This window comes from Schistocerca cancellata, chromosome 2 (assembly GCF_023864275.1).
Source record: "Schistocerca cancellata isolate TAMUIC-IGC-003103 chromosome 2, iqSchCanc2.1, whole genome shotgun sequence".
NCBI classification, from domain to species: domain Eukaryota; kingdom Metazoa; phylum Arthropoda; class Insecta; order Orthoptera; family Acrididae; genus Schistocerca; species Schistocerca cancellata.
In genome coordinates this window covers 513,893,545-513,917,312 of record NC_064627.1, presented here as the reverse complement: position 1 = coordinate 513,917,312, position 23,768 = coordinate 513,893,545, and the positions used below count along the sequence as shown (strand labels likewise).

The window sequence follows — 23,768 nt, the reverse complement described above, 5'->3', positions numbered from 1 at the left end:
ACATCTGGGGAGGAAATGTATCTTCAGTTTTCTTTTGAAGATGCTCGATTCCTTTATGCTCTTTATGTTAGCTCTTGGCCTGTTAGAAAATGAGCTCTCTGCATCTGTAGGGTGTTTATTTGTCATTTTCAAACTTTTGCTGCAGATATGGTAATTTTCTCCAGTTCTTGTGTTACTGTCAAGAAAATCTCTGTTTAGGGGTTGTAGTGCCTCAAGAATTTCGGGATAAATTCTAGAAACACTCAGCCTTCCATCATCTTGAACACCCGAGATTTTAGGTACGAGTGCTGGAGAGTGAGAACGTTTCTACCGATCCACCTGTTTCTATGTGCAGGTCGGAAGTTTGTTATTAGAAGACTGTAAGAAGGGTGAGTCACTGACAATGACATGCGTTTGCCACCAGTGCCACAGAAGGCATGATGAAAACTCAGGGAATAATTATGTAGTGTCGTCTGATGTGTTAGTGTCTGTGGTGATTGTAAAAAAGACTAATGAACAACTGAATATAGATTTCTATGCACATTCATGTATAGGACTCGCTAGAGACTTACTTTATATCTTAGATCTGCATGAGACAGGACACATGTGATGTCCATTAATTATTGGATTGTTACAACATATGATATTATACTTGTGTTTATTGAGTCTGACATTTAAAGACACCAGATGGCTTGCCAGAGTTTACTTAATTATGTGAAAAGGAGTAAATGTTGCTTTGTGTTTGAGAGATGAAAATATACCATGAATGAACTGAAAGTGTTCCACAAGTACACAAATTATTTCAAGAATAGAGATGTAGCTTAATAAATTCCTGTACTCACTATAGTCTTTGGAGAAGAAGCTTTTGGGAGATCGACATAGTTGATTACCTGGAGAAGAGGATCGGCTCCACACAATACATAAGTCAACTGCGAGAGATGTGCGAGTCTTGCGCCCCAGTACCACACTGTCTCATGTTGTCAGAAAAATGTTAGAACATGCTGTGCAATTTACTATTAAAAAAGTATAGTCTGTATATGTACAAAATTGGCACAGATGATATTTAATATTCTTTTCATTTCTTTTTACAAGAGTCCTGTGGTGTTTGTTTTGCTAAGCATCTGATTGTTTTCTTTTAAAGTTTTAAAATTCTCTAAATGTGTAAATCTGCTATTCCTCCCCATGTTGGCATACAGTACAATATATGTCGGAAGATAAACCCATATTACATTTTTAACAATGTTTCTGTATCCACCTTACGGCATTAAAAATATATTTGTACTTATTTTTAACATATCTTAAAACTGATGTTTTCTCATGTCAGAAATTTGTCCACCTTTATTCCCAGGAACCTATTGCAGTCCATTTCATCTAAGTCGATGATTAGGATAAAATCCTCTGACCTGTTAGTTTGTTTTAAATTTTGTAGGCTGCCCCCCCTCCCAAAACAAGCCTTTCTGGCATTTACATGCTAAGAAGTGGTTCTCTTTTCCAAGTCCTTCAGTGAGTGGCTACATACTAGTAAAGTTGAGTCATTGGTATACTTAATCACTTTTTCATTTACTGCAATAGGCATATCATTTATACACAAGATAAAGAGTGAAGGTACTAGTAATGAGCCCTAAGCTATGGTATTCCACATTTTACCTGCAGAAAATCAGAACAGACATTTTCCTTTGCATTTACAGATTTCATTTCAGTATACTGTAGTCTATTTTCAATAAAGGTTCTTATAATACCCACAGATAAATTCTATGACAGGCAGAGTCAAAAGATTTGGAAAGGTCTAAGTATACACTAGATTATAAGGGCTGATCAAAAAGTTTCTGTCTGAGGACACTGTTACACAAACATGTAACAGAGTACGACTACAATGCACCAACATGTAGGTGTGGGATTGGTGTGGCTTTTGTGTCTTCTGATGTGCATATGAAAGACACAGAAATATGAACTGTGGCAATGTTAGTATCAAATGCTGGGCGCTGTTATTCTGCTGAAGGGTAAACAATGACAGACATCCTTCGGAGAATGAAGAATATGTATTGGTCAGCACGTCTGTCAAAAACCACTGTTGTGGAATGGTTGTTGCTGCTTCATGATAATACACACTCCCTTACTGCAAATGTCGTAATGCAGATGTTACGCTAACTCAAGTGGCAGACACTCGAGCACCAACCTTAGTCCTGATCGCCCCTCATGTGCTTATCATACCTTCAGTCTCTTGAAGGACTTAAAGGGTCGATAATTTCTGTCAGATGAGGATGTGCAGCAGTGAGTTAAGGACTTCTTCACACAGCAGGATGGACAGGGTGCCTTACCAAACAGGTATTTTCAACCTGGTGCATTGGTAGGCCTGATTGGTGTACCAGTTCTGGACTATACGAGCTACAAACAGAAACTTTTTGATCGTCACTTATATTACCCTTCGATGATCCCAGGCCTCAATGATGCGTGTTATGAAGTTTTCCAATGCAGTCTTAGTGTTGTGTCTCATTTAACATGTCTTGTTTCTCTATGAAGTTACCACTTTTATATTTTATGACTGTTTCTACTACTTAGACAGAACAGTTGTGATCGTTATGGGTCTATAGTTTCCTGGATCTACTTTACCCCCTCCTTTAAATACTGACAGTACCTTGCAGCTTTTTAATCATTTTAGAATACTATTTCTACCGTTACTAAATTTATCAGGAATGTCAGAAGCTTTGTAAGATACCTAGCACAGCGTTTTATCACTTTTGTTGATATGCCTTTCAGTTCTTCTATATTTTTATTTATGTTGATACTGTTTGCAAAATAGGTAGCAAATGGAGTTGGTAGTAAAGAAGTAATAAATTAAAACGTCAGCTGGACTGCATGAACAGCGGAAATGTAGTAAGCGATAGAATTTTTTGTCTATCAGCATTTTGTGGAAGAGTGTCAGCGAGAAAAAGTTTCCTAAAGGTTTGAAATGATGTATAAAAGTTGTTGGAAGTTACTAAGTGCCCAAATACTGGACAAATAGAATCCGGGTATTTGCGCGCGATGCCGCTTCAGATTTATACTATACCTGTCTTATTGCGTTCAACTTTTATCGTAACGTTATACTATTAGTACCTCTAAGTGGGTATATTATAACAATATTTTAAATTCGATCAATAATTTCGTGAAACATTGAAAATCAAATTTTTGTTGTCCCTGGATGGCGTTACTTAGGCAACTTTCAACTGGAATGCGTTCCGAAATAGCGATTTAGTAACAGATTATACAGCTGATAGTATTTACAGTTCAACCAGCTGCCAGGTTATGCTTCAACAACTGATGATTATGAGGATGTAAACGTTAAGCGTACTCCTTCTATGTTAAGCTTTCACACTAATTATGGATAGCTCGTGAACGAATCGTTCAAAATGAAATTTTCACTAGTATGAAGTGTGAGGCAAACACTCAATTTCAATGAACTGGTGTTTCAAATACTTCTTGGTTCTCTCATAAGTCATTTGATTCGGCTGCAACAATCTCACTCTTGCCCTCTCCGTCTTCATCGTCGCTGTGTCACTCATCGCCCTTCTCTTCACCGTGCTATCCTGTCTATCAGCTGTGGTCTTACGCCATTAAGGATACAAATGAAGACACTGACAGTGTGAACACAGCCAGCATGCAAGTAAAATGCGTACTTTCTGAGCCTCGAAGTGAAGCATGTGCAGAATCCATGGCAGAAAGAAAACTCTTCCTGTAGGTATGTTTATTTCACGCACAGTACTCAAATAATTACACTAAATGACACTCTGGGGATTAGCCTGATTATAAAGATACTTCTATGAGTAATATTAAACGGACTAGGTCTCACTTCTGAAGCGAATGTTTAGATATTTCCGTTTAAAAACATGATACACTCATTTCCTATCCTGCCTTCGAGAACCCTCTTTCACATATCGTAGAGGTTGCAAAAGTACACAGTCGCATATTTGCGAGTTCAAAAAGTGAGAGCTGCACTGACTGCCGTTCAGAACATCACAGAAGCGGACAGCCTTGCCTCTGTAGGGGGGGTTCTAGCAAATACAACGATGGAAAAAAATCGTAACATCAAGAAGGAATTGTGCGACTTAAACGAAAGTTGGTAGGCGTGTTTTTTAAAAGATCATGTCTATTCAAGTTTTAGCGTCAGTCGCATAGGATTAGCGCTAGTAGTGCCACTATGAGGACGCAGATCAGGTCTTCATTCAAATACACAATGTAATGGCCGTGAGCGTTATTTACTATGAGATTGGACGCGGTTGGTTGAAGTTCGTCAAGAATCTCTTTAAGGCGACAAAGACGCCACTATCAACACCTCACTGAATTGAACGAGATCATGTAATAGGGCTACAAAAGCTGAAATGTCCCTTCTGTGAAATTGCGGAAAGACTTGGCAGGAATGTAGTCCCGCATCTACACCAGCAATTGGCTCCACCGTGATAACAAACTGTTACAAATCGGTTACTTCAAGAACAGCTCCGAGCCAAACGCCCAGTAGATTGCATTCCACTGATCAGAAACCACCGCCATTTGCGACTTCGGTGGTGTCAAGCGAGAACTCATTCGAGGTCAGGGAGGTCTGTTGTGTTTCCTTATGAAAGCTAGTTCTGCCTCGGTGCCAGTGTGTTGGTTAGAAAGAGACCAGTTGAGGGCGTGCAACCAACCTATCTGCGTGATAGAAACACGTACACCTGGAGCTATGGTCTGGGGTGCGATTTCATTTGACAGCAGGAGCACTCTCGTGGTTAAAAAAAAAAAAAAAAAAAAAAAAATGTTCAAATGGCTCTGAGCACTATGGGACTTAACTTCGGAGGTCATCAGTCCCCTAGAACTTACAACTACTTCAACCTAACTAACCTAAGGACATCACACACTTCCATGCCCGAGGCATGATTCGAACCTGCGACTGTAGCGGTCACGCGGTTCCAGACTGTAGCGCCAAGAACCGCTCGGCCACTCCGGCCAGCCTCTCGTGGTTATCATATGCATCATGACTGCAAATCTGAGCGTCAGTCTGGTAATTCGACCGGCTGTGCTGTCATATGTTTTCCAACAGGACACCGCTCGCCCACAAACCGCTGTTGTAACCTAATATGATCTACTGAGTGTCGATATGTCCCTTGGCCTGCTCGATCACCAGATTTATCTCCTGATGGGCCTATATGGGACATCGTCAGACACCCTGGTAACGCTAAATGAACTAACACAACTGGCGGCAGACCGAACGAAGAATTCCTGCCCCACATCAGAGTGAAACAGAACGACAGACAAAGCGCTATGCAACTGACTAAGGATTTCGTACCGTGCATCCGAATCTGCCATTTCAACATTGAGGACATATTGCCCTCGCAAAGTCTGGTCAACTCTTAATCGCATCAGAAACTGTGGGAGATGCGCCGACTCCTCACACAGATGGGGTAAACTTCCTTCGGCCGCTTGCGACTGTGGCGCTGAGAGACAGACGGTCAAACACATCGTGCAGGAATGCCCACTAAGGCCATATGAGGGTGACCCACAGGATTTCCTAATGGCGACCCAAGAGGCAATCGACTATATATTATCTAAGCTGGACGTTTGTGATTGCTCTTCTGTGAGTGTAAATTTACAATTGGTGGTGTCCTTATATACAAACTGTTATTTATTGTTCTGTTTGTACATATGTGATTTTTTTTAATCGTGTTGTTTCTTAAATTTTTACTATGATGTTATGAGCCATACGCTAAATAAATAAATAAAATCCAGCACCATCCACAAATAGCATTAACCACCCCTGTATTGATCGACCAAGTGCAACAGGCTTGGAACTCCATCCTACAAACTGACTTCCGACACCTGTACGACACAATAAATGCCCGTTTGCATTCTTGCATTCAACATTCTAGCAGTTACAACGGTTAATGTACCTGAAGTTCACATTTGCAATAGATTATCTTGCGCTTGCATTGACCTGTGATCTTGCAATGTTAATCACTTAATTATGTTACCTAGACAAATGTATTCCCGAAAATTCTTTACTCTACGTTAACTATTTCGCGGAGCTTCGATTTTTTTCCGTCAGAGTATATTTTCACTTCCACTATTGCAGCAGCTCTCGGGTGTGGATTACACTACAGCCTGGAAAACACGTCATCAAATTCAACCCAGAGACTGGAAGTATATTTGGTAAATGGAAAGGTGATTTTTGAAGTAGCAGTGAATGCGTCCGTCATGTGTTTCTCCCAACGCCTTATCAAGTTTAATTTTACTTTCTCACCGGAATTTTTTTTTTTTTCAGAAAATTCGTGTAATTTGAACCAGGATAAAATAAAGTTGCTTCTGCCAAAACTGAATTAGCCTCTCTACTGCGAAATCATTGGTTTAGCTCTTAAGCTAGCTTCGCAGCCATCTGCTGACCACCACCACGAATTTCAGTGTTACTGACAAATCTTTAACACCATCTAGAAAGACTGAGGAGTATAACTTTCCATGAAATGGTCACCATTTCACTGCTGAATTCCTCAGTATAGTCTTCAAAAACTTTGAATGCTTCACTGGCTTGTATTATACTTACAGTGTCATCTGTAGTCAAATTTGGAAGATCCCGATAAGCGATAGTTATAAGCGACACCAGGAAATTCTTGACATCAGCTGTTCTTTGCAGCATATCAAAGGCTGAATTCCACGTTGTAATGGTATCCTGTTTTAATGTATTTAAAATTTCAACATTCCTGCGACTTTTTGATTTTCGTGCTGATCTGCGAATGTTTCTCAAAAAAGTGGGATTTTTTTTTGCTTTATTCAAAATTAGTTGAATGTTCTGAAGGCCATTTTAAACAATTAAATTCAGGCAGTGTGCAAAACAAAGTATGTGTTTCCAATCCGAATATTAGCAGCATTGTCGCTAACTACACACACGACTTTTTCTCCGAATCCATTGCCTGTTAATACGTCACGGTTCTGAAGTGTGGCTTTCATCGTATTTAAAGCATTCTACGAGGGCAGAAGCCAGCTTTAGCTCTTTAACAAAGTGTGCTGTCATCGACAAACAGCTCTCATTTCTGACTGACAAACTGAGCAGCTTCGTCAGGCTTTAGCACTTCATGAACGATCTACTGCAACTGAACGCTTCACAGTAAAGAGTTTGACAAATTTCAGAGCCGTGAGTACAGGAAGATAAAAGACTTTGTATACTTTTAGTTTAGTCTTGATGTTGAGTTAATCACCTTTCAGCAGCGGGTACATTTGGTATAAGGATTGATTTCCTTTGCTACAGATGTTAATTTAGAGCCGTTAATGAGATGTAGGTATTGGATATTGTTTTTCCATTGTAGGGTGGCTCAATTTGTAATAATTTGATCATCCTGTGTTATTCGTTTGTTGGTAAACATAATAACCCGAGTTTTGTATTTATTAATTGCAATTTTCCAAAGAAGAGCACCTTTCTGGATTTCTTCGAAGTGTCACTGTAATTTGCGGCGATGGTTTAGGTTTGAGTAGCGTCTATAAATAGCTGTATCGTATGCAAACAACAATAGTCGCCACCAGGTCGTTGCAAAATGTCGTTAGTGCTGACAGAATAAAGGGTAGGGACGGCCGGGGTGACCGAGCGGTTCTAGGCGCTACAGTTTGGAACCGCGCAACCGCTACGGTCGGTTCGAATCCTGCCTCGGGCATGGATGTGTGTGATGTCCTTTAGGTTAGTTAGGTTTAAATAGTTCTAAGTTCTATGGGACTGATGACCTCAGAAGTTTTTGTCCCATAGCGCTCAGAGCCATTTGAACCATTTTGAATAAAGGGAAGGGTTAATAACGAATCATTGACGTAGAACAGCTTTCTATTATGCACAAATGATGATGCAATTTTACTAAAAGGCGTAGGCAGTTGAGTTGAAGTAATCCACAAATGAATCCTAATGTCACACATGATTAAATCCTTTTCCTGTCCTGTGCTTTATTTGCTAGGCTATGTAGATGTGTTCAAAAAGTCTCACTGATTGATAAATAGTGCTGTGTCTTCCACGGAAACTGAACTGCTGTGGAGTGGTGATTTATCTTGAGTTTTGGAAATCGCGGAAAAAATTTTGGATATTTTTTCCAGAATTTTTCCAAGACAGCTTAAAAGAGAAACTGGTCGATGATTTTGCAGAAACAACTGATCCTTCCTGATTTTGGTTGGGTTATAACTTAAGCAAGTTTCCATACTTTGAGGAAGGAAAATTTATTAAATACAGGTGCCGTAAATATTTGTAACGAAGTCGCTACTATTTGGAGACAGATGCTTCCCAGAGATTTAATTGACCCGCCTGGCATATGACTGATTGTGGGAATACAGTTGTAAGAGGGGGGTGAGGCTCTAAACGCTCTCGAAACCGATCTGATGACCCACTGGCTCAGAGTCAGTCGAGGTGTAGTTAAGGCGTGAGGGTGGCCTGCCACAGCATGCAAGTCTCGAGCTGTTACTATGAAGAGCAAACTATGATTTCAATTGAAACAACGTGTGATACACGCGAATGGAGAGTGACTAATTATACGAGAAGTAAACTAAGGTGACAAAAGTGATGGGATACCTCCTAATATGGTGACGGACCTCATTTTGCAGATACTGGACATGGCATGGATTCAACAAGTCGTTGGAAACCCCCTGCAGGGATCCACGCTGTCTCTATAGCCGTCGTTAACTGCGAAAGTGTTGTCGGGGCAGGATTTTGTGCACGAACTGACCTCTCGATTATGACCCATGAACGCTCAATGGGATTCATGTCGGGCGATCTGTGTGTCCAGATCATTCACTCGAGTTGTCCAGAACGTTCTTCAAACCTGTCGCGAACAACTGTGGTCCAGTGACATGGCGCAATGTCATCCATAAAAAGTTCCATCGTTTTTTCGGAACATGAGGTCTATGAATGGCTGCAGATGGTATTCAAACAGCCGAACATAATCATTTCCAGTCAACGACCTGTTCAGTTCCATTTAAACACAAACCACATCATTATGGAGCTACCACCATCTTGCACTGTGCCTTGTTGATAACTTGGGTCCATGGCTTCTTGGGGTCTGCGCCACAGTCGAACTCTACCACCATCAGACATTACCAACTGAAATTGGGACTCATCTGACCACGCAACGGTTTTCCAGTCGTCTAGGTTGTAACTGGTATGGTCACGAGCCCCGGAGAGAGGGTGCAAGCGAAGTCGTACTGTTAGCAAAGGCACTCGCGTCGGTCGTCTGGTGCCATTGCCCATTAACTCCAGATTTCGCCGCGCTGTCCTAACGGATACGTTCGTCGTACGTCACGTATTGATTTCTGCTATTATTTCAGGCAGCGTTACTTGTATGTTAGCACTAACAACTCTACGTAAATGCCGCTGCTCTCCTCGTTAAGTAGAGGCCGTCGGCTATTGCGTTGTTCGTGGTGAGAGGTAATGTCTGTAATTTGTTATTTTCGGTACACTCTTGATACTGTGGATCTCGGAATATTGTATTCCCTAACGATTTTCGAAATAGAGTGCACCATGTATCTAGTTGCAACTACCGCTCCGCGTTCAAAGTGTGTAATTTTCCGTCGTGCAGTCAAAATTACCTCAGAAACCTTTTTACATCAATCAGTGGAGTACAAATGACAGCTTCACTAACGCACTGACTTCTTATGCCTTGTATACGGGATACTATCGCCATCTGTAATATGTGCACATCGCTATCCCATGACTTTCGTAACCTCGGTGTATATACGCATTCATGCAGCACTGAACACTGTCAGTCAGGCGATACCACTACTCTTTCAAGTTTCATAATATGATCAGACAAACAAAAATGACCACATCCGTAGCCGAATGGTCGCCGGAACGTTAGCTCAATGTATTAGGTCAGGGGACGAATCACGCTATGTAATAGAAAAAAAAAAAAAGAAATGAACTTCTCACCGACAAAATTTGAAAGATGTATTGCAGCATCCGCACAGAACCACTGACGATTAACGACGAAAAAACTGATCGAAAGAAAGACGATAGAATCGGAGGAAAAGTTAGCGTCACTGCCTTTGGTTATGAAGGACCCGCATTCGATGCCTCAGATTTTTCTATGAGATATGGAGGTTTGGTACGGCACCCACTCAGCCCTTTTAAGGCCAACTGAAGACTGCTTGAATAAAGAATAATCATCATGATTGATCAATTGGCAATAACACATGGAAGGTTTGGCGATATGTTGATCACATTTTCCACGATCATAGATGATGCCTCGCTTTGTCTTGTAGGCAGCAGTCGGCCATCGGAACAGGCGTAATTCGTAAATAGTACTTGCTTTTATTTTACAAGCAAGAAATAAGTACTTAAGGATACAGGGTACTTATAAATGGTGGAAAAATCGAATTTTTTATGACTTTATTAAATTCTGTAGTCTTTCCTGATTACATTGCTATATGCATTAAAGGGTTTCAAATGAAAAATTACCTATATATACCAAATTTTAAAGTTACAGTCATGTATGCCGCCATGCCCCCTTTATTTCTATTACAGGAACCAGTATAATTTCGAAAAGAACTGTGAACTTCCTGTTTCCAGCGATTATACGTGTGATACATTGTATGTGTTGGTAATAGTGAAGGTTTCTAGTGTCTGAGGCGCTGCAGTCATAGACTGTGCGGCTGCTCCCGGCGGAGGTTCGAGTCCTCCTTCGGGCATGTGTGTGTGTGTGTTTGTCCTTAGGATAATTTAGGTTAAGTAGTGTGTAAGCTTAGGGACTGATGACCTTAGCAGTTAAGTCCCATAAGATTTCACACACATTTGAACATTTTTTTCAGAGGCGGGCTGTTAGATTTGTTACCGGTAGCTTTGATCAGCCCCTGGGGCAACGCTGACGCTCTTTTCGCGACACACTATTGCGGAAATTTAGAGAACCAGCATTTGAGGGCGACTGCAAATCGATTTACTGCCCTCCGCCCTCCAACGTACATTTCACGTAAAGACCACGAAGATGTGATGAGACAAATTAGGGTTCATATGGAGGCATATCACTCACTCCGTCTTCAGGCCACAAGTGGCCCATCGTGACCATCCGACCGCCGTGTCATCCTCACATGAGGATGCGGATAGGAGGGGTGTGTGGTCAGTACACCACTCTCCCTGTCGTTATGATGGTTTTCTGTGACCGGAGCCGCTACTAATCGGTCGAGTAGCTCCTCAAGTGCCATCATGAGGCTGAGTGCACCCCGAAAAATGGCAACAGCGCATGACGGCCCGGATGGTCACCCATCCAAGTGCCGGCCACGCCCGACAGTGCTTAACTTCGGTGATCTGACGGGAACTGATGTATCCACTGCGGCAAGTCCGTTGCCATGGAGGCATATAATAGTCATTTTTCCCTCTCTCTATTTGCGAGTGTAAAAGTAAAGGAAACGACTAGTAGTGTGATACGTATTACCCTCCGTTATGCTCGGTGGCTTGTGGAGTATGTATGTAGATATGGATGTAGATGATATACACTGAGGTGTCAAAAGTCATTGAAACGTCCTTTGAAGTGGAATGATCATATAAAATTAATTGTTGGTAAGGCGGGTGCCAGGTTGAGGTTCATTGGGAGAGTCCTTAGAAAATGTAGTCCATCAACAAAGGAGGTGGCTTACAAAACACTCGTTCGACCTATACTTGAGTGTTGCTCATCAGTGTGGGATCCGCACCAGATCGGTTTGACGGAGGAGATAGAGAAGATCCAAAGAAGAGCGGCGCGTTTCGTCACAGGGTTATTTGGTAACCGTGATAGCGTTACGGAGATGTTTAACAAACTCAAGTGGCAGACTCTGCAAGAGAGGCGCTCTGCATCGCGGTGTAGCTTGTTCGCCAGGTTTCGAGGGTGTGTTTCTGGATGAGGTATTGAATATATTGCTTCCCCCTACTTATACCTCCCGAGGAGATCACGAATGTAAAATTAGAGAGATTAGAGCGCGCACAGAGGCTTTCAGACAGTCGTTCTTCCCGCGAACCATACGCGACTGGAACAGGAAAGGGAGATAATGACAGTGGCACGTAAAGTGCCTTCCGCCAGACACCGTTGGGTGGCTTACGGAGTATAAATGTAGAAAAAAAAAATATCGTGTCGGATCACCTTCTGGCCGGGTGGTACAGCAGTTCAACGAGGCATGGACTCAACAAGTCGTTGGTAGTCCACTGTGAGCCACCTTGCCTCTATAGCTGTATACAATTGCGAAAGTGTTGTCGGTGCAGGATGTCGAGCACGAGCTGAATTCTAGATTATGTGCCATAAATGTTCGGTGGCATTCATGTCGAGCGATCTGGGTGGCCAAGTCATTTACTCGAATTAACCAAATTATTCTTCAAACCAACTGTGAAAAATTGTGGGCCGGTGACATGACATCGTTATTTGTGAACATGAAATCCATGAACAGCTGCAAATGGTCTCCATGTAGCCGAACGTAATTATTTCCAGTCAATGATTGGTTCAGTTGGACCAGAGGACCCAGTCCATTCCATGTAAACACAGCCCACACCATTATAGAGCCACCACCTTCTTGCACAGTGCCTTGTTGATAACTTGGGTCCATGGCTTCTTGGGGTCTACACCACACTCTAACCCTACCATCAGATCTTACCAACTGAATCGGAACTCATCTGACCTGGCCACGGTTTTTCCGTCTTCCAGGTTCCAATTGATGCGGTCACGAGCCCAGGAGAGGCGCTGCAAGTGATGTCGTGCTGTTAGCAAACAACTCGCGTCGGTCGTCTGCTGCAATTGCTCAAATTTCGCCGCTCTGTCCTATATGGATACGTTCGTTGTGCGTCGCACATTGATCTATGCGGTTATTTAACGCAGTGTTGCTTGTCTGTTAGCATTGAAAACTTCATGCTAATGCCGCTGCTCTGGGTCGTTAAGTGAAGGTTGTCGGCCACTGCGTTGTCTGTGGTGGGAAGAAATGCCTGAAATTTGGTATTCCCTCTTGGCAATGTGCATCTCGAAATACTGAATTCCCTAAGGAGTTCCGAAATGGAATGTCCCATGCGTCTAGCTCAAACTAGAATACCGCGTTCAGTGTCTGTAAATTCCCGTCGTGGGGCCATAATCACGTCGGAAAACATTGCACATGAATCACCTGAGGATGAATGACAGCTCAGCCAACGTGCTGCCCTTTTATACCTTGTGTATGCGATTCCATCGCCATTTGTATATGTGCATATCGCTATCCCATGACGTTTGTCACCTCAGTGCATACACATACTGAGAGAAGCAAGTCAAAAGTAAAAATGCTATCTCTATTTTCAAATGTTTCTTCGCGAAAGAAAACCCACTCGCACCACTTCAAAGATGAGTGATACACATCTAATTGTCAGTGGAGTCGACAAACTGCTGAACTGGTTAAAACTGGAAAAAACTCCAGAGCCGTATTGAGTTCTTGCCAGTTTCAACACATAATCTGCAACTGTGTTAGTCCCCTTTTTAACCGTAATATACTGTAAATCCCTCGAATAAATACAGTGTCCAGTAGTAGGAAGAAGGCACAGAACACACTAGCCTACAACAAGCATAGTAGAAGTGAAGCAATAAACTATCGTCCATTATCATGACGTACATCTATTATAGAATCTTAGAACATATTTTGAGCTCAAGAGTAATGAAGTATCTGTGCCACTGAATGTTCGTCACGCAATGTGGTTTCAGCACGATGGTGCACCACCTCACTCCTCTCGAGTGGTTAGGAGATATCTCAACAGACGATATGGTGAAAGATAGATAGGCCGTGGTGGCCCAACGGCGTGGCCGCCACGATCGCCGGATTTAGCTCCTATCGATGTCCGCCTGTTTAGCTGATGCCGGCACGGTAGCTCAGCGTGTTCGGTCAGAGGGTAATGTGCCCTCTGTAATAAAATAAACTGAGTTAATCGATCAACAACGAACTTAAATGGATGTCTTACGACATCCGCCCCGAGAAGATGCAACGAACTAAAGCGAACAAAATGAAAATAAAAAAAAAAGCTGAGTGGTAACGTGCTTGCCTCCCATGCAGCGGTTCCGGGTTCGGTTCCTGGCCAGATTAGAAATTTTCTCAGATCGTGGACTGGGTGTTGTGTTGTCCTCATCATCATTTCATTCTCATCATCGGCACGCAAGTCGCCCGATGTGTCGTCGACTGAAATAAGACTTGCACTTGGCGGCCGAACCCGAATGGGGGCCTCCCGGCCAACAATGCTATACGATATTTTCGTTCTTTCACTCCTATGGACTACTTCCCTTGGGGTCCCATGCAACGTTTAATTTACGAGACTCCTGTAGGGACAGGGAAAGATCCGGTAGCGTGAGTTCTGGCTGCCGCGTGGTTTGAGGCGCCATGTCACGGACTGAGCGGCCCCTCCTGCCGGAGGTTCAAGTCCTCCCTCGGGCATGTGTGTGTGTGTGTGTGTGTGTGTGTGTTTTACTCTTAGCATAAGTTAGTTTAAGTAGTGTGTAAGTCTAGGGACCGAAGACTTCAGCAGTTTGGTCCCTAGGGGTTCACGCACATTTGAACATTTGAGTTGTGGCTGCTGCACTAGAAACTGAAGAGACATCAGGTGGGATATAAAGTGTGTACCAGAACATGCTTCGTAGATACAACGTCTGTAACAACGCTGGTTGTCGTCACATCGAGCCGCTGTTGAAATGCATCAGTTCTTCTCTATAAGTACAGTATGCTGGGTTTTTCTTCGTTTTGGAATAATATAAACAAGCAATGTTTAAGTGTTGATACAAACGAATGTGCTTAAGTGATAAGTGGATGTTTCGTCACGTTTCCTTTCGAATTGTTACCTAATGACTGTATTGCGCCACGAACTAATTCAATACCTCAAGCGGAAGTCGATCAGCTAAACACCTGAACTGAAACCGTCATAGAACGGAAACGCTACGTTTCCGGACATCTGTTCCTATACAAAATATTATGCATTCACTCTCGCCTACAAGTCCTAGAAGTTTGTAACGTGAATTTCCGAACACCCTGTATAGAGTCCAATCTACAGATTGACTTTTAGTGTAGCTCACAGAGTTAATTTATCGCTGGAACATTACTTGGACAACGCAATTGCTACAGCGCTATCGCAGGTCGCGTACGATCGTTGGTCGCTGGAGACCGCGTGCAGAACGCAGCTCGAGGGGCCCGCTGTACTGGAGGAACGCGAACTGGCGTGCGAGCAGTCGCTCGTGCTCGGACGGCCCCAATCAGCTAATTGGTCGCATAAATCTATCCAGCGCGGGGGCGCGCCCCATCGCTTCCGCTGCAATCCAATTTATGCCGTGCCGGGATGCCACGGAGACTTCCGCCAAGGGCGGTGACGCACGAGGACTCCACCGCCTGCAGGTCACGTCATCCTAGTCTCAAGTGTGTCGTCTCTCCGATATCGATGCCACTGAAGATGAGGCTCTTTTGCCCCAACAGTGGAGGCCTTGGGAAAAGATCCATGACCACTAATCTCTGACTGATTCGAGAATGTTCGTAAGCTCACCGGGGAATTTTTTTGCATTGCATTTAAGTTACCTTGCACTTAATGTGAGGTTTTTCTCACGAACGAAACGATTAAAACTACAGAAAATACTAGGCCATTCGCAAAGGAAGACGCAAAACTATAGCTGGGTGCATCTTTGTGGGATGATATACACGATTTACAATGGCATTCAGTATTAGATAGTTTTCAGAAGGTTGTTGGTCCATCAATTGTTCTACTGTCCATCTAGTTCACGCACTTGCCTCCAGAAGCGCTGCTGTTGTTCATTCGCATATTAAATCAGCTTACATGATAGGAATAGGAATGATGTCTAAGCCAGGCGCGGATCCAAAGTTTGGTACTGAGAGGAGGGCTCAGATGTTTACTTCGTAATATCACATACCATCACATCCATATTTAACGTGCCACAAATGTCTTGGAGTTTAATAATAATAAAAATTAAATATATTAATGTAATCATAGTAATTAGTTTACTTTGGAGGTTACTCTAATGCTTCTGCTTTTTTCTTTCGGGAGGGGGGAAGTAATGCCCCCCATTTACCCCTCCTACAATCGTGCCTGCTCTAAACAGTGGTGTGTTTGGTCCAAATACATCTACATCTATAAGGGTGGTCAAATGGAAACGAGACAGATGTAAAAAGCACGTAAACTGTTTATTTTTTAAAAAGTAATCACCATAACCGTAAATACATTTATCACACTGTACGACAGACGCTCAATCCCTTCATGCAAAAATATCTGCGGCTGCCTAAGGAATTGATTGTTCCCAGTCATGCACCTCGGCCACAAATATCGTTCTTCATGGCATGAAAAATGGGGACGTATCGGGGCTGTATGGAAGATGTGTAAGGGCTTCCCAGCGAACTACTGCAGCGTAGGTCGAAACAACCACCTCAACATGTGGGCGGGCATTTTGTGGGCAGGTTGTTTTGACTACGCTGCCAAAGTTTCGCTGGGAAGCCCTTACACATCTTTCATACGGTCCCGTTACCTACCCATGCGATATCCATATTTTTGGAGCCCTGAAGATAGAAAACTGTTGCCGTCGATTCACTTTGTCTTGTCTCACAATGAGGTAAATGCATTTATGGCGATTACTTTTGAAACAATGTGCTAAACTTTCTTAATTGTTTTCCATCTGTCTTGTTTTCTTTTTACTTATACGTCTATAGCATGAAAACAACTGTGAAGTAGATGGCAGAAGGTACTTTCCATTATACCAGTTATAAGAGCTTCTTCCCGTTCCATACATGTATGGCTTCTTCCCGTTTTGTTCAGGTACTGACCGCGGGGAGAATGGTTGCTCGAATGCATCTCTGTGCACTGTAATTATTCTCATCTTGCCTTCGTGATACCTCTCTTAATGCTGGTTTTGAAACTTCGTAAGTAGGCTCTCACGGGATAGTTTGCAACTTCCTTCAAGCGTCTAACGGTTCAAATTTTTGAGCTTCACCTTGACGCTCTCCTATGGGTCGAACAAACATATGGCCATTCTCGGTGCCCTGATTTGTGTACGTTCAGAATTCCCTGTTAGTCCTGTCTGTTAGTCCACACACTTGAACAATACTCTCAGAAAGGGCTGCACGAGTGTTTTGTAAGCAATCTTATTTGTGGGCTGATTGGATTTTCCCAGTAACCAGTTAATGAACCCTAGCCTGCCACCCGTTTTTCGTATATCCCTACAAATTGTTATATCCAAGTGATTTTACTCGTCAGTCACTGATATCACAGCCATACGATACTATGTTTTTCCTTTTGTGAATGGTACAATTTTACATTTCTAAACATTTAAAGCGAACTGCCAATCTCTGTATCATTTAAAAATTTTATCAGTATCTGATAGAATATTTGTACAGTTTTTTTATATATGTTTCATTACAGATAGCCTCATCGTCTATTAAAAATCTCAGGTTGCTATTAATATTGGCAGTACGAACAGCAAGAGGCTCAGCACACTTCCCTTGGACAAGCCTGAAGTTACTTCTACACCTGTCGATAACTGTCCATCGAAGATGGCATGCTGCGTCCTCCCTACCAAAAGCCGGCCGCGGTGGCCGAGCGGTTCTAGGCGCTTCAGTTCGGAACCGCGCGACTGCTACGGTCGCAGGTTCGAATCCTGCCTAGGGCATGGATGTGTGTGATGTCCTTAGGTTAGTTAGGTTTAAGTAGTTCTAAGTTCTAAGGGACTGATGACCTCAGATGTTAAGTCCCATAGTGCTCAGAGCCATCTGAGCCATTTGAAGCCTACCAAAAAATACTCAGTTCAGATAAAAACTTCACTTCATACACTGTACGACTGCAATTATGATAATAAACATAAGTTAGGTACTGAGTCAAATACTTTCTGGAAGTCGTATCACCGATTATTCGCTCCACTGCACCAGAGATGCTGTTTTTCGAAATCATCTAAGTGTCCTGTTAAAGGTGCAACACACACAAGATCACTGACATATCTCCACAAAGAGAAATCGACGGGAGGTTAAATTAGCTGGCAGAGCAGCATCGGCGTATGAGATTATCAGCAAAGCCGCGCCAGCATCCTGGTAGAATGGCATTCAGGCGATCACGAGCAAAATTAGCAAAATCACCTCCTAGTTGACGTAGTAACTCTATGTCTGCTAATCGCACCAAATACACTGATTTTTGCCGAGTCTCTCTCTTACTTAAAAGTAACTACATAGATTTCTGAGTCTCAGATCCGAAAATGTTCGTCATTCACCTTCCTGCTCAGGTTGAATGTTGTCTCTTTACTGAAAGTTATCTAATCAGGCTTGTTGAATTAATTACTGCTAATCAATACGTACGTAGGAGAGTATTACCGCGTCTTTAACATCACTTTTCCAGTCCATAATCGCATTCTCTGAATTATGCGGAATCTGACTCTAACGAAATTCTTTAAAATAGTGAATAATTATACCAAGTGACGTCACATTGGTCCCAAAATAAGTTCAATTCAAAGGCAGTCTATTTGGTGCCATCGAAGGTAACTCAGAACCAGTCATGGCACTACGAGAAATGCAATGGAAATGCTATTCAAGAATGGGAAGTTCATCATACGCTTTTAGACAAAAACATTCAGACTCTGCTTTTGAGAGAATGAGAGAATGGTTTAGTAGACTATAGTGAAGTTTTCATTTATTTATTTTTTATCATTAGCATATTTAAAAACTGGAAATTTGTGGTAAGGTCTTATGGTCGTCGGTCCCTAAGCTTACGCACTACTTAATCTAACTTAGACTAACTTACGCTAAGGACAACACAGACACCCATGCCCGAGGAAGGACTCGAACCTCCGACGGGGAAGCCTCGCAGACCGTGACAAGACGCCTCAGACCGGCTAGTCCGCGCGGCAGCATATTTAAGTCACCACGACTCAAAGTATGATTGTTTTCGGTAAATAGCTTTTTACTTAGCTTGGAAAAACGCATATTTAATCTGTACGAGGAAAATATATCATGCACTATGAGAGAAAGGAAATGTGTAAAACCGTTTGTTCAAAATTCCTGAGTCTGTGTACAGATCATAACTTATTGTTTGGTACCGCTGGACCCAAAACAAAATAAACGAACTGCATTTTACGGTATTCGGGTCGGGTAACGTGATGTTCCTGACTTGCCACTTTGGAGGCCCCCCTATTGGATTTAATCGTAGTTTCTTGTTTCTATATTACCACTTGCGTGTCGCGACAGTACGCCGTTTCAAGGTAATGGCACACTGAGAATTTACCACAAACGTTACTGTTGGTACTATTTGTTACAAATAAATGTCTGTTAATGACACATCGGTGGAAAAAAGCCTTTAGGAGATTAGAAGATAAATAACAGCAATGTTCTAAATTGTATGTGATCTGGGTGGTCTTGTGGTTAGAAACGTATGATTATGAAATCATAGGATGTAGGGTCGCGTCTTGTTACATCCTCATATTTTTTTCTTATCTTCACATTAGTCACAGATTCTGGTTCTTTCTTATTCATGCAGCAAAAGTATGTTTTATAATATTCGATGTTGTTTACGTGTAAGAGCTCTTAGGAAAGAGTACCTTCAATTTTGTGACTTCAGTCTGATTAAAAAATGAAACATGAAACACCTGTAAGTGAAACGACCAGCAGTGATATTTGTATTCTTGATTGTCACAAATACTTCCTCATATGCGCGATTTCCGAGGATGTGGTTTGGCAGGAATCTAAAAGGGCAGCTTAAACTGCTGCAAGTGAATCGAGCAGGAATGACGTTCATATTCTTGCTTGTCACAAATATTTAGCTGCGACCGAATCGTTAACGCTTTCGTAAATTCTGCGATCAAGACTAAGCGAGCGAGGGACATCGTGTGACCTGAACGCCATCGGAATGCCAGTTGCAGCTTCCGAATATTAGTACTTGTCCGCACAGAGGCTCTACCGAAGCAGTTCTATTGGGTTTCGCTACCCTGAAAAGCTACTGATTATTCGTGCTTCGGGCCGAGTTTTCCCTAGCGATAAGTTTGATCACATTATACAGATCTCCTCAAACGCTGGAGTACAGCAAAATTTGCTCGACATGTAGCTACTCCTGAAAGTATTAGTAAATTTGCATACTTTGCATTCATCAGTGTCATAAGGAACAATTTTTTGAGGCAATTCCGCACATAATCACAAAGTATTCATTACACAAAAACGTGCTTCTAGGATAACATCCGGCGTCCATTCTCGAACGATTAATCGTTTGACGTAAGTTGCTTGTTGGTAGTAGTTTATTTTACGGGCTAGTTTCTGGCGCTCGCCAATCATAGGCGGTATCTTGTACGTAATGCTTTTTAGAGTATGCCAGTGATGATATTTCGTAATAATCGTGTAATAATACGATTATATGTTTTATACATGTACATATATGCCATCAGAATAAGGTATTTTTTACGAAAGTGTATGCAGTCGTCAATGGCAATTGCCGTTCATGTAATTGCCAATGACAACTTTTTGTACAAGACCTTTAATTTTTCTACGTTTTCACAAAAGTTCTTATTTAAAATTACTGTTAATTATTTGTTACAATTTTGCAAATGTTTTTCACTTTCTTTTCCTAGAGCGTAATCAGCTTTCTTATGCTTCACGTAGCCGTTTACAGAGATCGGCGAGAACGGGGATCTGCCCTGTGGTACGTCTCATCTTACCCCGTAACTTGTCTGCAAGAAGCAAATTTGACATTACACTTGGTGAGGAAACACTTGTTTACCGAAATTCCATTTATTTTAAATTTTCACCAGCTTTCGAGTAACTATCCAGCAGGCCCTGTGGTACGTCTCATCTTTAACTTGTCTGCAAGAAGCACATTTGGCTTTACACTTGGTGGGGAAACACTTCTTTACCGAAATTCCATTTATTTTAAATTTTCACCAGCTTTCGAGTAACTAGCCAGCAGGCAATTTTTTCATTGTACAAATCGACAAATGACTAGTTACGTGAGATGGTGAATTTTGGCGCCTGAACCACCTTTTATCACAAAGGCATCCACAACTACGACACACTCCCCAACTTACGAACGCTAAGCGGTGGAGGATCCACCCCCCCCCCCCCCCGCTCCATCAATCCAACCCTGTTTAATTCACGGATGCTACATAGATCGAACTGTCGAGGGTACGCTTCTGGGTAAGATCGATTTTCTATGTTGGCGAAACTGATATGTTTCTTAGCTCGTCTTAGCATATTGGCTCACGGAGTTTCCTAGCTATGTTTTTTCTGGATGCACAACGCCTGTCTACTCTCGACTACTGCTTGGGTTCGTCAGCATTTCTGTCATGTTCTTGCGCTGACAATAGAAGCCTTCAACGTAACTCTTTTCTAATATTCCATTAACCCAACATGCTACGAGACCACGTGAAACGAACAAAACCTAAAAATTGGTGGTACAAAAGACTGTAGACTATCGTTTTCGTACTCCTCAAATGAATATCAGTATTTTTTCTATAGCTATATTTATGTGACCATTTAACTTTAAATTGTTCCGGATTGGGAACTCCAGGTATTTGATGGTAGTGTGATCAATGATCATTGATGGATAGATCAAACTAGTTAAAGACTTTTCGGTCGTTTGGCTGTGTGTCATCATGCTAGTTCCAGTCCTCTCTCGTGCTGGCAGCTGATGTTTCTGACGCCGTTTCGGCTTTCGAAATTACATATTTGTTCTCGAAGACGGCCCCCGAGCCGTGCTGGCTCAGCAGCTAGCGCTCGGTCCTCTCCTGCGACTGTGGAATTCGTTCATTACACGACTGCGCTTTCGTGAGCGGCTGTCGCAGAGGGCTGCCGGCTTATTAATGGTCGTGTTTTTCGCGCGGCGCCCAGAAGTCAAGTATTATTCGTTTCGGCGAGCACCCATTTATCAACGCCTCTCGCCGAGGATGTACTTGTTCCTATACGCAGAGCCCAACCTAATGCGAGTTCTGTGCGGTGACAAATTCTCCCAGCGTATTTTGCGACAGATAGTTCTCCCCTCTTACGCCTTAGAGATACTGGGTGCACATGTCACTAAAGAATGATCAGCTAACAATAAAAAAATCTTCCTCGTGAAAATGTCCGTGTTACAATATAGGATACACTTGATTTTAACCTGAAGTAGCTGGCCCATGCCACTCAGGAGCTGGTTTGTAATTTTATAAATTATTTTAATAGTTCCATGGAGTGACAGTTTTTCATTCGTGTTAGAAGAATTTTAAGCTGATAAAGAACCAAGCAGTCATAGGATCGGCAAAATGAAGATTTCGTTCAGATATGTAGTTCTTAACGCCAACGAAAGTCGAGTCGGCAGCCATTACGATCGCAGTGAATAGCCTTCAGTATCAAACTTCGACAGAAATTTAAGGGCATACGAATCAACGTTTCGATTGCTTCTAACAGCTATCGTGGAAAATTTTCTGCAGTTTTACTCCTGTAAAAAAAAAAAAAAAAAAAAAAAAAAAAAAAAAAAAAAAAAAAAAAAAAAAAAAAAAAAAAAAAAAAAAAAAGAAAACGCTTCTGGACAGACGTCCCTGCTGGATTTTCATAAGTCTGCGAAAAGAAAATTAATTACCTTCATCAAGAAATCATACAATTCTCAGGTCGGAACCAGCAAAGTGTAACGCTGCCAGTAATATCATACCCTGTTTTCTTCTTAACCTAAGTCGACGAGCACGTTCCATCGCATATGTCTGTAGTATCTGTCTGCCCTGCTGCATAGCATAATGCAAAAATCGATATGTGATTCTATCGGGAAATAAACGTTGTTTAGTATTACGGAATCTCCACTGATCTTCTCAGTTGGAAGAGGACAGTTGTGTACTCTACGTGTCCTCTGGTGTCCTCAATGTGTAAACAGATCGCCCTCGGTGCAATGTGATAACAGATTCATCAAGTATCCCTAATATTACGTGCGTCCACCCTCTGATGTGCAGTTATTGCGTTACTTACACCATTAAGGTATCTTCTTTGTATTCAGCTGGTTTACTAGAGGTTTGTCAACGCTGTACCATGGCTGTTTTGTTTATGTAGTCCTCGTCATACTATTTTCTTTGACACTGTACTCTCTGCACGTAAATAAAGCTTAGCAGATGCCTTTGTGGCACAAGTCGTCGTATTAGAAAGTGACATTCCTTAGTACTTCCCTCATTTCCCTATCAGGAAGTTTTGTTTTTCTTCCATTACTGTGATTAACAGGCGAAGTTACCAGTTGTTTTCTGCCATGCAGCATCACCACGTACCTCTAGGAAGATGTCCGACTATTTTCATGGATGCATAACGTAAATGGGCATCGACAATTAGTCCTCGCTAAGAGTTCACATTATTTGTCCAATTCTGAATGAATGCAAAAGTATTGCGAATCTGTTAAAGAAGTATTGTTAGCGTTTGATCTACTCTTATATATATACAAATACACTAAAAAATAATGGTGTTAATTTAACGCACCGATACCGGATGTCATCTTTGATCCATGACGTAGTGATGATTTGACGCATGGCGTCATTAGTGCGCATACAGGGTATGAACAGAACACTAACATTATTTAGTTTGAATCTACACTATGGTTCGAAATGTAGGTACTGGCGACAACGGATTTCTATCACAGCCCGTATTATAGGCAAAGCTGAAAATTGATGGTCTGGTTGTGAGCTGGTGTTGTTCACGAATGCAAAGTCACGAAACTAACTATAGTTCTTGTGATCGTCGTTGAAGAAACAATATCGCGTAAGTGACTCCGTACAATTTGCCGCGTAAATACAAAATCGTGCGCATCCACAGCACGCTGATTCTGCTTGTTACGAATCCTTACCTGCTGGAAAGCAGTTATTGTGTCAACGCTCCAATTGGCGTTTCACAAAACGATCTTT

At 42.1% G+C, this 23,768-nt stretch overlaps 1 protein-coding gene and 1 pseudogene across 9 annotated transcripts in view; both read right to left on the bottom strand.

Annotated features, from left to right (window-relative positions):
• LOC126162056 (protein muscleblind-like) overlaps positions 1 to 23,768 on the bottom strand; it is a 608,110-nt gene that overhangs the window by 68,831 nt on the left and 515,511 nt on the right. The window lies entirely within an intron of this gene.
• LOC126163772 (5S ribosomal RNA) lies at positions 11,169 to 11,286 on the bottom strand (annotated as a pseudogene).